Source organism: Leuresthes tenuis, unplaced genomic scaffold, assembly GCF_036924035.1.
Source record: "Leuresthes tenuis unplaced genomic scaffold, fLeuTen1.0.hap1 SCAF_6, whole genome shotgun sequence".
NCBI classification, from domain to species: Eukaryota; Metazoa; Chordata; class Actinopteri; order Atheriniformes; family Atherinopsidae; genus Leuresthes; species Leuresthes tenuis.
In genome coordinates, this window is record NW_027325360.1 from 13,048,790 (window position 1) to 13,063,012 (window position 14,223).

General features: G+C 43.1%; 1 protein-coding gene across 1 annotated transcript in view; it reads left to right on the plus strand.

Annotated features, from left to right (window-relative positions):
• Positions 1-14,223, plus strand: part of fbxl17 (F-box and leucine-rich repeat protein 17) — a 206,972-nt gene that overhangs the window by 3,828 nt on the left and 188,921 nt on the right. The window lies entirely within an intron of this gene.

Sequence of the window (14,223 nt, forward strand, 5' to 3'; positions counted from 1 at the left end):
GCACCTTTTTGTCATAAGAAAACCAAACGCTTGAAGGTTTGCCAGGCAGCGTCTAAACGTCCAACACAGATTTATTCATCTCTGGCCACTCTCTTTTGTTTTTTTTCTCCTTCTTACTCTCTCTTGCTTTGGCAGACGAATACAAACACAGTAGAAACCTCCTTATCAGAGTTTGATTTCTGGCAGACACACCGACTGCGGGAAAGGTTTACCAAAGTGGGCATTTGGCTATGTATGTTTTCTGTATGATGCCTTTTATATATTCTATATGGTTCATATTAACACTCCCCCTTTTTTAATGATTTAAGGCCTATTTTCAGCAAACCAGGTTTTCTTTTATACATCTTGACATACTTTTACATTGGACAGTCGAACATTTGTCTTCTCAATTTTTTTTAATAAAACAGAAGGAAAAGAAAGACACAGACTATCTTCAACCACCACTAGATGTCACTGTTTTCTGAAAACAGGCAACATGCTTTCCCTTAGCAGGCCACAGCCTCCTGAGTCGTGTACATTCCCCATCAGATCACAGCTGCATATCATGTTTGTATCAGTTGCCTGATATTGGACTCTGATTTTTATGCAGTTGGGATATTCCATTTCAAACTCTTATGATCTAGTTTTTTTTTGTTGTTTTGTTTCAGTAATGGCTTCACCCTTTTATTTTCTAATATTTCTTTGGTGCTCTTGATTCATCACGAGCTTGATTAAATGAGTCCACTTTAAGTTGGTAACAATTCTTCAGTTTTGTCAAAGGCCCATTTGTCAACTTTATAGGGAATTAAATTGGCGATTACCTCGAGGTGGGAGATCGATGTGGCTACTGATAACATTCAGTAGGGCCTGGACCGATTTCAGAGAGCCATTTTTCAGATGTGAGAAGGTTTTATTTATTTGAACTTCTTGTTGTTTGTGCAGTGGGAAATAAGCTAAACCTGTGTGGGAATTGGTATGTAAAAGCAGTCCGGTTGGTTGACCTTAATTTGATAACAACTCGCCAGGATACGGTTAAACAGCCAAGTTTTCTCCCATAACTGCTTAGATAAAAAGTACAGATTTTACTGCTTTGTGGGAAATTGGTTGTGATTATAGTGTCTTGGTTGGTGACTCGGAATAATGCGTGAAGTTTTTTATTTAGCTTTTGTGCACATTTAGACTTTGACAGCAGCTGTTACAGCTGATGACTGAATTGCGTACAAAGTGTCTGTCTGAGGATCTTATTTCACTCTTGATCAGTTGTTCACTGAGCAACTAAAAGGTCTGAGGCCATGTGGGAAAGGCTTTTCTGGAAGGTTTGAGCAAAAAATAAATGGTTGAACTCTTGTGGGACCATTGTGTGGGCTAAGCCCTTGCTCTTTACTTGAACTGATCCAGCAAGCCGCATTGAGATGGGCTTTTTGGTTTTTAGTGTGCTATAAATTGCATTGTATAAAGTCATATGATAGTAGTGAAAGCCTCTCCTCTCCTCTCCTCTCCTCTCCTCTCCTCTCCTCTCCTCTCCTCTCCTCTCCTCTCCTCTCCTCTCCTCTCCTCTCCTCTCCTCTCCTCTCCTCTCCTCTCCTCTCCTCTCCTCTCCTCTCCTCTCCTCTCCTCTCCTCTCCTCTCCTCTCCTCTCCTCTCCTCTCCTCTCCTCTCCTCTCCTCTCCTCTCCTCTCCTCTCCTCTCCTCTCCTCTCCTCTCCTCTCCTCTCCTCTCCTCTCCTCTCCTCTCCTCTCCTCTCCTCTCCTCTCCTCTCCTCTCCTCTCCTCTCCTCTCCTCTCCTCTCCTCTCCTCTCCTCTCCTCTCCTCTCCTCTCCTCTCCTCTCCTCTCCTCTCCTCTCTTGTCAGTCCTAATCGATCGCACATGAAGATGAGTCTTTCATTCACTTTGATCTGCCCTCCTCCCACCAAATGGAATAAATGAATTGCCTCAGGATGTTTCTGTGTGGTCTTTCACTTGCCCTCTTCCCTTTTTCTTTGTCATGTGCAGACCCATATACATTTTTCTCTTTCTCTCCGTCCTTCTTTCCTGCTGTGGTTTTGGTTTGGTTCCATGCTTGAGGGTTTGTTTTTCCACGTTAAGACCATATCAAGACATTAGAAAATATCTGAACACCATTTGCATTAACTCCACTTGTAGCTTTCCTTCTATTCTGCTTTCTCTGTTGTAGGTATGGTGTAAATGGAAAAAAAACTAGGGTTGGATTAAACATCCAGGAGAGCTTGATTAGTGACTGGAAAAAGATGCTCGCTCTTCTAAGAAGCAAGATAAAGTTTCTGAAAGGATTATGCAGAAGGATACAGGCCGTGATTTTCTTGGCGGGGGACACATTAGTTATTTTTTCAAAACAAACGGAAGTTGAGATTTGCAAATGTAAGCATGAGAAAGCAGCCACACTGAATCCAAAGTTTGTTTGCAGCTGACGCTTGCTCCTTCTCTGTTTGTTAGCCCGGAGCCAAATCAGCCCAGGGCTATGGATAACCCTTGGCTAAAAAAAAAAAAGAAGCGCTGTGTGAAAAGCGGGTGACTCTGGTGTGTTCGTGCCACTCTTCTTTTGACATCCACCATGCATTCTTCATTGGTATTCATCCAGTATTTATCCCAGTGTTGGTTGTATTTCACCAGTTGCCTTTCAGTGCTTGTTTTCATGCTCTGAAGTATTTTTTTTTATTTTTCTTTGGCTCTTCCATTCACATTTAGGGCGGAAGCCCTGAGAATAACAAATTCCCCTCATCCTCATCTCACTTCAGTTTGCCGCAGCTTTGAAAGTTTAACTCTGAGTTCTGTCAGTTTTTTTTACAACATCTAGTGAATGAGTGGTGGAGGCGTCGGAAAAACCTCTCCTCACCCATAAGTCCATTTTGATCATTTTGCTTCAATGTTCAAGTTAAACACATTGTAATTTGGTCAAATTTCTGCTGAGGAGGGACTTTTTCTCTCTCTTTTCCATTCTTTTAAAGAAATGTTATCTGCCCTGTCTCGTTAAAATCAAAGAGTGCGAGCTTCATTTTCCCGCAGTCTAATGTGGACATTTTCTCAGGCTCCTCTCACAGATGTCGTGTCTGCCTACGCCTGTGCTTACAGTTTTAATTAGTCCAAAATGGGGAAGTGTAAGTGGAATTAGAGATGACCCAACATAGATTTCCATGTGCCCTCAATTTAGGTGTAATTACTACTCTGCAAATCCAATCAGAGCGTCTTTCCTGTGTTTTCGCCATGTTTTCCAGCTCTCTTGAGTGCATATTTGGGATGGAAGGGAATGTGTTTGAAAGCGGGACAACGTGAAAGATGAACTGTGATTGTGAGCTTTCTTTTTCTGACCGTAGATTATTGAGTGGAGCCTCATCTCATGCTCCGATTGGCTGTCTGTGTGAGCTGTCTGTTGTTTGGTTTTTCCTGGCTGGGGGAATGACAGCGAGATTCCTCATGTTCCGTCAGAGTTCAATCGCTGGTTGAATTGTATATTGACATTAGCTGATGTAATTAGCCGGATCGCAGGGTGAGCAAAGACAAAGGGAAGAGGTAATGATAGCTGTCAGTTATTACGGGATAGACCTTTTGACCTGAACCAACATACAGGGAGGCCCAATTAAAACACTGGAAGTGACTTTGGCCAGGAAGTGTGTGCTTTGAATAGCTGCCAGCTGTACTGAAATGTCCTCTGGAAACTTGACTGTAATTGGAGATGAATAGAACCACTCTGACCATCCACACAAACAAAATTACACAGACACAAACAAAGCAATGTCCATCTCTCCAATCCCCTCCAGTCTTCATAGAGCGCCGTTAAGACTTTTCAGGATGTCAAACTTCAGACGTTACACGATACATTTAGACAGTTCAACTCCTAATGGCATTGGATTATGTATGTCAGAGCAGAGAGAAGCTCCAGAAGTTTCCATGCTTTCAGGTCTTCAACAAGTCTCTTTCATTATTCCTCCTTGCCTTTCGCTTCCTTGGTCTGTCTTTGTCTCTGTTGATTTTGGAAGTAGCCCGGTGTAGTTAAGACGAGGTCGGAATTTACTGTGGAGCAGTGTGGAGAATTTTCGGATATCTTTTGTCCGTTTACATTTTCTTCTGCCAGCAGAGGGGGGGGGGGACTTGAATGTGCATCTGCCCACTCAAACTTTCATTCTCAGCATCCGAAGAAACTGTAAGCTATTAATTATTGGAGGGGTTAAGCTATTGGCTTCTAATGTAAGAGATGAACTTGACCTCAGTGGGTTAAAACGGGAACAATGAGTTAATCAATTTAAGCTGTCGGTTGTCTAAGTTATCCTTTTGAAAGTTGATTAATTATTGAATTCTTAAAAAAAAAAGCTGGCAGCTCGACAAAGCAATGTCTGACGCAACACATGGTAACTGCAGAATTTCAGAATCTTTCAGGAGAAGTTGTTGGCGTGCAGCAGTTGCATTCAGGGTTCAATCAGACTTCTGCGGATGAAAGCACACTTTGTGTGTAAGTCCTTATCTCACAACTGATCACATGAACGATCAGCTGCTTTTTTTTTCTGCTGGAAGAGAAGAAACTTCATTTCTTGCTGACATAAAAGAACAGTATGCGGTCCATTTTTCACTCACGCTGCCAAATGAACAGCTTTTACCTGTGTATATTCGCTCAAAGTTTTGTTTCTGGCGAGAAGCCCCTTCACTCTGTTACCGCCAACCTTTTGACAGCACAGCTTGGCCAAGTTTTATATCTCCCAACCAGTTTATGGAAATTGGTTCCCATTCTCATTTGCAACTTTTCAAAAGGTAACTTTAAATTAATTCTAAATCATTGAGAAAAAAGGCCTAGTGCTCATAAGAAAGCACCACAGGATATCTGTAAGTATCAACTTGATATTCTTTCACTCGCAGCGAGACACTGAGATATTTTGCCCCGGATTTAGTGAAATTTGCTTTGGCCCGTTGGAGGCGAACATGAATGTTTCTATTCTGAGACATTTTGCAGAACATGTGATTGTTTTTTAATGTCTAAAAGGTCAAATAAAGTTAGCAGATTATTTCAGACACACTTCATTGACACTTAGTAATTTTTTTTTTATTCTCCCTAAGTGATCACCAGTGTCTTACCCACGTTTAGATTCTAGTTTCTTTTAAACCCTTTGCTGCCGCTTGCATTCTCAGTAAACAACGGCACATTCCTGTCTTCAATATCCTCCTCTTCATTGCTCTATTGAAGTGCCTCGGTATTGATCGGTGGCCCCAAAAAGCTTCCCTCTGTGTGTTTGTATGGCAGGCGTGGTTGTTGCTCAGCCTTCTTTCTGAAGAGTAATCAGATGCATTAATGAGCACCGACTTCAACGAGGACTGCTGGCCGCGCTCAGACACAGACTTCGTCAATATGTTCTCTCTGCCGTCTGCCCAAGAACAAAAGAAGTTTGAGGAGCGAGAGAAAGAAAGGGAAGAAAGCGAAAGCCCTTTTGGAAATGTGAGTCTGTGAAGTGTACCTCCAAAGAGATATTTCACCTTGCTACGGTGTTTTCTTTTCAACGTTACTCACCACAGGTGGAAACAAAAAAAAATAAATCAGCATCAGCATTCTTCTTCTTCTTTTTTTTTTTCTTTCTCCACCCTCCCCAGAGTCTATCAATAGCACAGGTTAAATTACTTTAAAAAAGGAAAAAGAAGAGGAAGGAAAACAACTCGGCGCAGCAGAATGCTCTCTCGGATTTCCTGAGTGGCTCTGTTAAAAGTATTAACCTTCTGGAAAGAAAACAAAGTCGAGCGAACGGCAGACATTAGAATTTCGAGGCGGGACGGCCGACACGTCTGACTTTCTCTTGTAGGACGATGACAGAATGCCAAAAATGACAACGGTGATGGCAGAGTCAGGCTGGCAGGGCCGAAATGGAAAGCAGGAGACTGCTGGTAATGCTTGGATACCTCTTTGTCCATATTAAGGGAGAATTAGAATGTTTTCTGGATTAAGCCTAAAAACAACAACTGGCTCACAGATAAGTCACTGTTAAGGTTGTGTCCAGGTTCCACATTGGCTTTATTTATTTTTTTATTGAGGTCTAAATGTATCCAGCACCTGGACTCGTACCGTAGCAGGTAAAACCGTGCTGGGACACTTGGTTGAAGTGTTTGTTTTTTTCCTGCAGAGGGTGTCATAGGACTGAGTAAGAAAAGCAGGACCACGAGTCAGAGTGTGAAGCCAGCTCAGTGTTCGTCTTTTAAGACGACTCATCGAAGATCTAAAACAGTTTTCCAAAACTCCAGCATGTTGATGAATACCGCAGTGATCCAGTTTCCCTCTAATTTACTGTTTTCCCCTCAATGGTTTACCAGCAACGGGCTATGGGGGAAAAAAAAATATCACGAGCAGCCATTTCAGTTCCGATAAGAGTGATACTTCATAACCTGTTGATAGGAAGGCTTTGATAACTTTCTGCACAAATCCAAGCGAGCGGTTGCTGTTTGCACTTTCCGTGTCCTATGTAAGAACTCCATTCTTATTAAAATGAAAAGGTGTGTGTGGTCTTCTCCCATAAACAGAAACTCCAAATGGCTTTTGCAGTGCTAATACATAATCTCTTAGTGCTGGAGACGTTGTAGCAGCACTCATCTCCATTACATTATCAAGCATTCGCCCGGAGCGACCGGAGTGCCAGAAAACCTCTGAGGAATGTTAATGTGAGTGTCACTTCCATATCTGTGCCTTCTCACTTGCTTACCCTGCCTGAGTACTTTGAGAGACCGAAGCCAGAGATGAAGGGTAAAGCTGAGATTTAACCTACATTTCAGGTTTTTGCAAAAAAAAAAAAAAAAAAAAAAAAAAAAAACTTGCCCTGCCTTCAGGCTTAAGACCTCACTGTAGTCAACGGTAACAGCTGAGCCTTCGTAAGAGGGAATACAACGAGCTTGGTTGGAGGTGGACAGGAGTAGCTGTGAGAATAACCTGATTGATCCGTGCTGAATAGAACCGTAATTGCACTCTATTTGAGGTAATACATCCATAGGTTAAATTGCAACAGGTCTATAATGGAAGTTACTAGGCTGAAAATCAGTATTGTTGTTGTCTTGGACACAAATCTGACTTGAAATTCACAGATTTCTGAAGGTAAAACCACTTCTTAGGCTTCAGAACACATTTAAAAACCATTGTCTGCAACAAACTTTACAATGCAAAGAAAATGATGAATATAAACGAGATCCCGCTGCTTTGTCGGGGGCCTAGGCTCGTTTAAGATGGACTTGGGTGAACTGTGAAATTGTCCTCTGGTCCGACAAATAAGAATTTACAAATTCTCCCGGGAAAGTTGTGGACGCCGTGTCCTCCGAGATGGAAAGGAAAGGGCCCAGCCAGTTTGTTTACAGAGCAGGGGTCAAAAGGGAGCATCTGTGATGGTGTTTCCATGCTTGTACGTACAGGTATTGAAGCAACACACGCTGACGGCTATTAACAGGAAGGCCTTTTTTCTTTATTTTTGCAAGCTCATACCAAGCCACATTCTGCATGAATCTGCGCAGTCAAACTGTCTAACGGCAGTGAGAAAGGTCACGAGTCGCCCTGAAATCTCTTCTTCTGGCGACCTTGTTTATGTTTTGACTTTTGAAGCCGGTTTGGACTCTTAAGTACAACAACTGCGGGAACTCTGCATTCTGACTGTTGACCCTCATTTGGCCAAACTGCTGATGGGGGGGGGGGGGGGGGGGGGGGGGGGGGGATTTTATGGCAAGAAAACAATTCAAAGAAAGTAAAATTTGACATCAGGGGGCCGACATTGGGCTCTGACCTGGTTAGAGTTTAAACGGCTTTGCTTTAGAGGCCCTCTGTTTATCCAGCTCCAGACAGCAGCACCCTTTGACACCCAGCCAGGGATGTCACGATGATTCATGGCCCTTTCCGACACCTCGCTCATGCCTTTACTCTTCTTAATCTCTTTGCACTCTCTCTTCCTCCCCATTCTCCCTCTCTCTAGTGATGAGTTTTCCTTTTGTTTGAGAAGGGCAGAAATGATGTCATCATTTAAAGTATGAGTCTAAAGTCAGGATGGAGGCCTCGCCTTTCGGCCCAGTGCACCAGTTTGTATGTATGATGATGAATTACCCTTCCTCGTGGTTTTTTGGCCTCTGTTCTGCCTTATGGAGAGAAGACCTGGGACGGGATAGGAAAAGACTGTGAGAGAATGTCTGCTTGCCTGTGTCAGCTAATTTTAAACCGTTTCTACCTTCTCTTCACTTGCTGCTCATCTCATACCTCCTTACATTCTCTTAAACAAGCCATATCCTTATCCTCCCTCTTGATTTTCCCCACTGTTGCCCTCTCCTCCCGCTGTCACGTAATTGAGGACCGAGCCAGATTTAAAACCTGACTTCATTAGCGATGATTGATAAAAGGCAGAAAAGTGTGTGTCAGTATGATCGTCTATAGATGCTGGGGGTTGGGTGTCAACATTTGCCCCATTTATTGTCTCAGCCCTCGTCATTCTGCTTCCCCCCATGATGAATTTGGGGTTAGTGATAGCAGCAGCAGTTCAATACTTGGGGTAATGAATGTGTTTAATAAGCACAGCGGGTCGATGGTCTTAATGAAGGTGTGAAGAGAAGAATGCAGCTCTAACAAGACTCCACCGAGCCTCTGGGCTTAACGAGGTCACGCTATAATCAGGATTCCCTCACCTTTACAGTTACTGTTAGTCCCTCTGTTTTGGTCCCTTGCTGCATCCAGTACTCATGTTCAGTACAGTATATTTGGTTGGCTTGTCTTTTTGCTTATTTTCCACTAAATTGCACAAGATTCTGTCACTGTGCTGGTGCTTGATCCAGTTAGGGCCCACACACAAGCCCCTCACAGGATTGTATTGTTATGCCCCTACATGTGTCTCGGTCCTGTATCTATTTAATCGGTGCTCTTCTTTTTTTTTTTCAAGTCCTCGTCTAGTTTATTCTGCGAGACTGTCGGCCTCTTCCAGGGACCACAGCTGCTTTGATTTCATGTCAAATACTGAAACTCTCATTTGTTTTCTTCTTCCTTGGATTAGGGAGACCAGAAAACTCTGGCTGAATTAAAAAAAAAAAAAAAGAAAAGAAATGACTGTCACAAAGTTTTAGTTGGACTTTTCTGGCATGATATCCCGTCTCTGGCATCTCACTGAGGCGGCACGTGATTCTAAACCCAGTAGTCGCGGTGCTGCTCTTTAACCGGTGTTTCTCGCTGAAGGTCGACTGTTTGGCTGTTGAAGAAAGGTGCAGGTTTGACATTAGGCACCGGCTCAAAAACCAGCCTTTGAACTGGAGTTTCTGGTGTGAAAGACATATTTGAGGTGAAATTATTCTGCTCTGTCTCTTGTTCCTCACTCCACAGTGCTTCCCGCCGCCTTCTCATTATGTTTTTCCTTTTACTGTCCGTCACAAACGGCTTCCTGTAAGCTTCGGCTTCCCTGCAGCCTGTCTACTTTTTCAAGGACAGTTGTGCTTAGGAGTGCGAGCTGAAATGCTCTCGATTAGTGTTTTATTTTTTATTCTCCCTCTGAGAAGTTGGTTTCTCAGAAGCGTCTCTAGAGGCTCGGAGCCTTTTTGTAGCAGGTGCTGTCTTTAGAAGAACCTCTCCGTTCCAGAGACTGAAAGCTGCAAATCTCGCTGCTTCACCTTTTTAAATCCATGTATTTTGGATTTAGCTCACTCTAGACGGCTGTAAACGCTCGGCTGTTTTTCTTGTTCTTTTCTGTGTTTGCTCTTTGATGGACTGGCAACCCGTCCATGTATACCTCGCATTTCACCCCCCCTCCCGCTATGCTGAATTGGATAAAGCAGATACAAAAAAATGGACTGATAGATGAATGGAGGCTTTAAGAGTACAGCCATGATTTTGGTGTTTATCTTCAAAAGTCAAAACGTAACTTGTTTTCCCAGAGAACTCACACAGGAAAGGTTATCATATTTGTTTTTCCCGCTCGGGTTGCTTCAGCTGCAGCTCGCTGCTGCACAGAGAGAGCCTTGCATGTTGATATAGCTCAGGTTTACTTCTGCACATCCGAAGTGGCCGTGAGCAACTCTCAACCGCCGGGTTCGTTTCTTGTGAAACTACCTGTGGTTTCATTGTGCTCCTGCGTGCTCAAACTGATCGTTTACACTGTAGAAATATGTATTTGGTAAAAAGGAAAAACATTTTTCCCAGTTTCAGGATCAGAAATGACTGCAATCTACTCCGTAACAGAACTCTGTTCTGTCAAGATCGGAATTTCTTTTAAGGCCTTTCACGCACTCTAATTTAAACGGGCAATTTCTAAACTAATTCTTTGTGTTTCTATCTCAAGTGGGATCTCTCTCCCTCTCTCTTAAAACACCTCTTTTAGCACAAAATGTTGCCTGGTGAATATGAAGATGCAGGTGTAGTTTTTGCCTTCTCGGTGCTTGTTCTCCTGCATCACCGTTCTGGTTTGTCAGCTAAACTGACAAGCAGGTTTTAAACAGCTGGCCACTGAGCAGCATGTCGGCCACCTGTTTCTTTTGTCTACTGCGTTGGGCTCTCTCTTTTATGTGAGTTTGTTGTGTCTTCATCAGTCATGTTTTTCTTTTTTTTTGGACGGGCTCCTTCTCTCAGAGAGTTGCGTTCTCTACTGCTTTACTTCAAAACTCACTTTTATTCCACTGCTCCTTTCTTCAGACGTGATGGGCTGATAAAAGGCCATGCGATCTAGTTGAACACATACAATACTGTCATATGATGGTTAATGATAATAAAGATGATGAATGCTGAATAAAAGCATGCGTTTTTGTGGCTGACATAGCTGTGGCTTTCAACTTCTTGCTTTAAGCACATTACATATTTGCGCTGCTTATTCTTCCACTTGCTTAGAGTGTTAATGGAATTCATTTCAACCACGTTAAACTATGCAGCAATTTTCCTTCTCTCAGTAGGAATCAGTACATCACTCCCTGAAGCTGCCATTACTCTCCTCTTGCTCTTTTCAGCACCGGGGTTTCACCAGTGGAAAAGTGTGACTTCCCGAACCTCACATTTCCTCGCCCCGCGTTGCCAGAGTGTAACACGGTTATGAGATATAGCGTAGAGACGTGCAATCGATTAATGGTGCACTTAGCTGAGCTAATTAACAGCTATGTAGAGGTGGAGAAAGCATCAGGCAGCATCGAGTAAGTCGTTTCCACATTGCAGAGACCTCAGATAACCTTTAAAGCGTAGATCACCTTACAGCGTACTTCGCAGGTCGCAGGGTTCTGCTGCTCTTTGGCATCCTGCACGCTGTTTCATGTGGGATTTTTAGCACAGGTCACAAACATTCTTGCTCCTTGAAAATGCAAGTTTTATAATCGTCTTCTTTTTAGACCGATTTAAAACAGATTTTTTTTTATACTGTCCCCTGCAACTCCAGTTCCTTCTTTCTTTCCTTGCCTCATATTTCTTTGATTTCTCCTTCCCCAATGTTCCTTTCGCCGTGCTTCTATCCACTCTGCTTTCCAGCGTGAGCGTGGCTTAGTTGAAATGAAATTAAAAGTGAATTTGGGGGAAATTTGTGTACTCCAGAGAGCAAAGATAAAAGGAGAGGCAGAACCGATGGGCCGCATGGCTGCCTGACTCCGACTGCCTTCACACGGCCGTGTGTTTTGAGGAAGCTATGTGTGTGTTGTTGAGTCAAGGCAGTAGTTATGCATGTAGATTAATAGCTGTGGAGGTGTGGCTGCCATTTAGATGCATGGGGCTGAATTTAGTGGCCCCCTACGTGGACACCACCACCTGCAGGACATTATGTTTAAGCATGGGCAAAGCAGTTGCTTTCTGAGACCAAAGTGAAGGAATGGATACATATGAGCTTTTACTGGAAAACACTGGTGTGTCCTCATGTGTGCGTCAGCATGAAATAAATGTTCATCTGACCTTTCTACAGCTGGACACGACCAACATAATGACTAATTAGAACTGATCTCACACTACTGGCAGCCGTGTCATGCAATTAGATAAATTGTGGTGGGCTGCAGCTTGCCTCAGGTTGTACGTAGGGAGGGGATTTGGGCAGATGACTTCAAATCTGAAATCTTTTAAAGTCTGTGCGACAGCTGAAGGTTGGTGAGAAGCGGATGTGCTCTGAACACCTGTTTGGCAGAGGTTAGTAAGAGCTGACGAACACGATTGCATGATTGTGGGACATAGCTCAAAGTTCCCTAAAAATATTGTGAAATGATCCTAAACCTTTTTTTTTTTTAAATAAATGTTCTTGGCTCTGTCGTTTTTAAGAACTCCACCCTTGATGCTGTTGCTGCCACTCCCATAACCGCAGAGACTCTAAACGTATGATAGCTATTACATTATCCATTACATCAGGAAATTCCCGTGGACTGCTGTTGCATCATTTATCACTGGCCAGCGTTTTCCCCTGATCTTCCATGTGTTCCATCATGACTCCCTTTGCTCAAAGTGGAGCCCACGATGCTTGTCTTTGATTGCAACCTCACCTGAAGCATTGGGAGCTTCCATGTTTTGTCTACAGTAACCAGCGATGGCCTGCTTTAACAGTAAGGCCCTTAAAAAATCATTTATTATCAACTGTCCCGGTGATTATCCCGCTTGATTAAAGCCAAGTCCCTCAAAGGCAAAGTTAAAAGTTTCTGCATCTTTGAATACTAAAAGACTTACTCAAGCATGGGTCTGTGATGCCTTCATGTCAAATCACAGATGAATGATTTAAACGGCACGATGCTGATTGTGAGGGTTATATCCTCAATAAAAAAAATTAAAAAAAAAAAGGAAAACCTTCCCGAGTTACTGCTGGCAGCTGTTTGAAGATTATTATAAACGAGTGGTTTAGAGTTTTCGTGGGTGAAATGTGGGGAAATGGACAGAACAACTAAATATTTAAAGTGACTGATTTGATTTTTAAATGGAAAAACCTTTATCCAAAGAATGTGGGTGTTTCCGCTAAAGGGCAGCTTGGAGTATCCAAACCGAAACCTTTAAACCCTGAGGAAAAACCTAAGAACACATTGTTTGTGCCAAAAGCCTGTGTGTGGGTACAGGTTAAGAAATGGCTTTGGAAAGACGAGTCATGTAAGGCATATGCTAAATGGCACTTATTTTGCACGTGCACCTCAAAGCCTGAGAGGCTTGTTGAAACTAATGTTAAAAGATGATTCAGTGAAGAGTGAATTACAACATCGGTGATGGGTTACTTTGTTCATGATGGAGACCTCCTCGGTTCAGACTAACAGACAGAAAAACTCGGAAAGAAGCTAAAAAGATTTTAGGAATGTGGACTTGGAGAATTGGAGAACTTGGAGAATGGAGAAACTATGAAAACCCAATTTCCTTTCACTCCTCTCTTCTCTTCTCTCCTCGTCGTTCACTGAGCATGTTCCTGTTTTTAAGGCTCCACTGTTTTGCATGTTGGTTTCCTGGAGTGGCTCCCTGGCACACTTAATGGAAATGAGCCATCGTTAATTCTGTTAGCAGCACTTTGTGCTTTTTCATCTAAGACAAATCAAAATGTCTGCCGCCGCGACACGGCCCGTTACGGCTGCGCCGTTTCGTGCGACTGTCATCGGATCGGGCGTTCATGAGAAGAGCTGGAGCAGAAACGGAGAATAACTCGAGTGAAGAGAATATTTTCTGTCAAAGAACACACAAATGTTGCTTACATTTCACTCAAGGACGTATTTTTCATTGTCTCGACTTTGTTTTCAGTAAATTCTAGTCTTGTTCGTCCCATGGAGTAACGTACTCTGTTCCAACGCCACTGAGCTCAGTTTCTTATGCCGTTTTTATCCTCTGGCCTTAAGTAAACTATATTGATTAAAAATGGTAATCCTAAACTATTCTCCGTCTTTATCGGTGCCTGTGCAGATACCAGCTAATGGTATTCAGGAAACTCTTTGCTTTACCTCCTTTTGTACTGTACCCTCCTCCATTGATCTCTTTCTCCTCCTCTGTATATCCTCCTCTTCCACGAGTAATCCATTGTGGCGTTCCCATGTCTGCTGGAGCTGTGCCAGGACAGCGTGGGATTACTGCAGACACCACACACACACACACACACGCACGCACGCACAAAGACAAGAGCAGCCAATATATACACTTTTAGATTTGTCCCTGACTTTTTTTTTACAGCAAAAGCGGAATGTGTCTCGGGAATTTCCATGTCGACTGTAGAGGGCCTACCTGGACGCGAAGGAAATTTTTTTGGATGACAGTAGGTCAGGGGAACTTTCCTTCCTCCCTCCGTAGGGTTGTAAAAGGATGATGATTTAGTGAGAACCCTGGCCTCGGTCATTTTCAC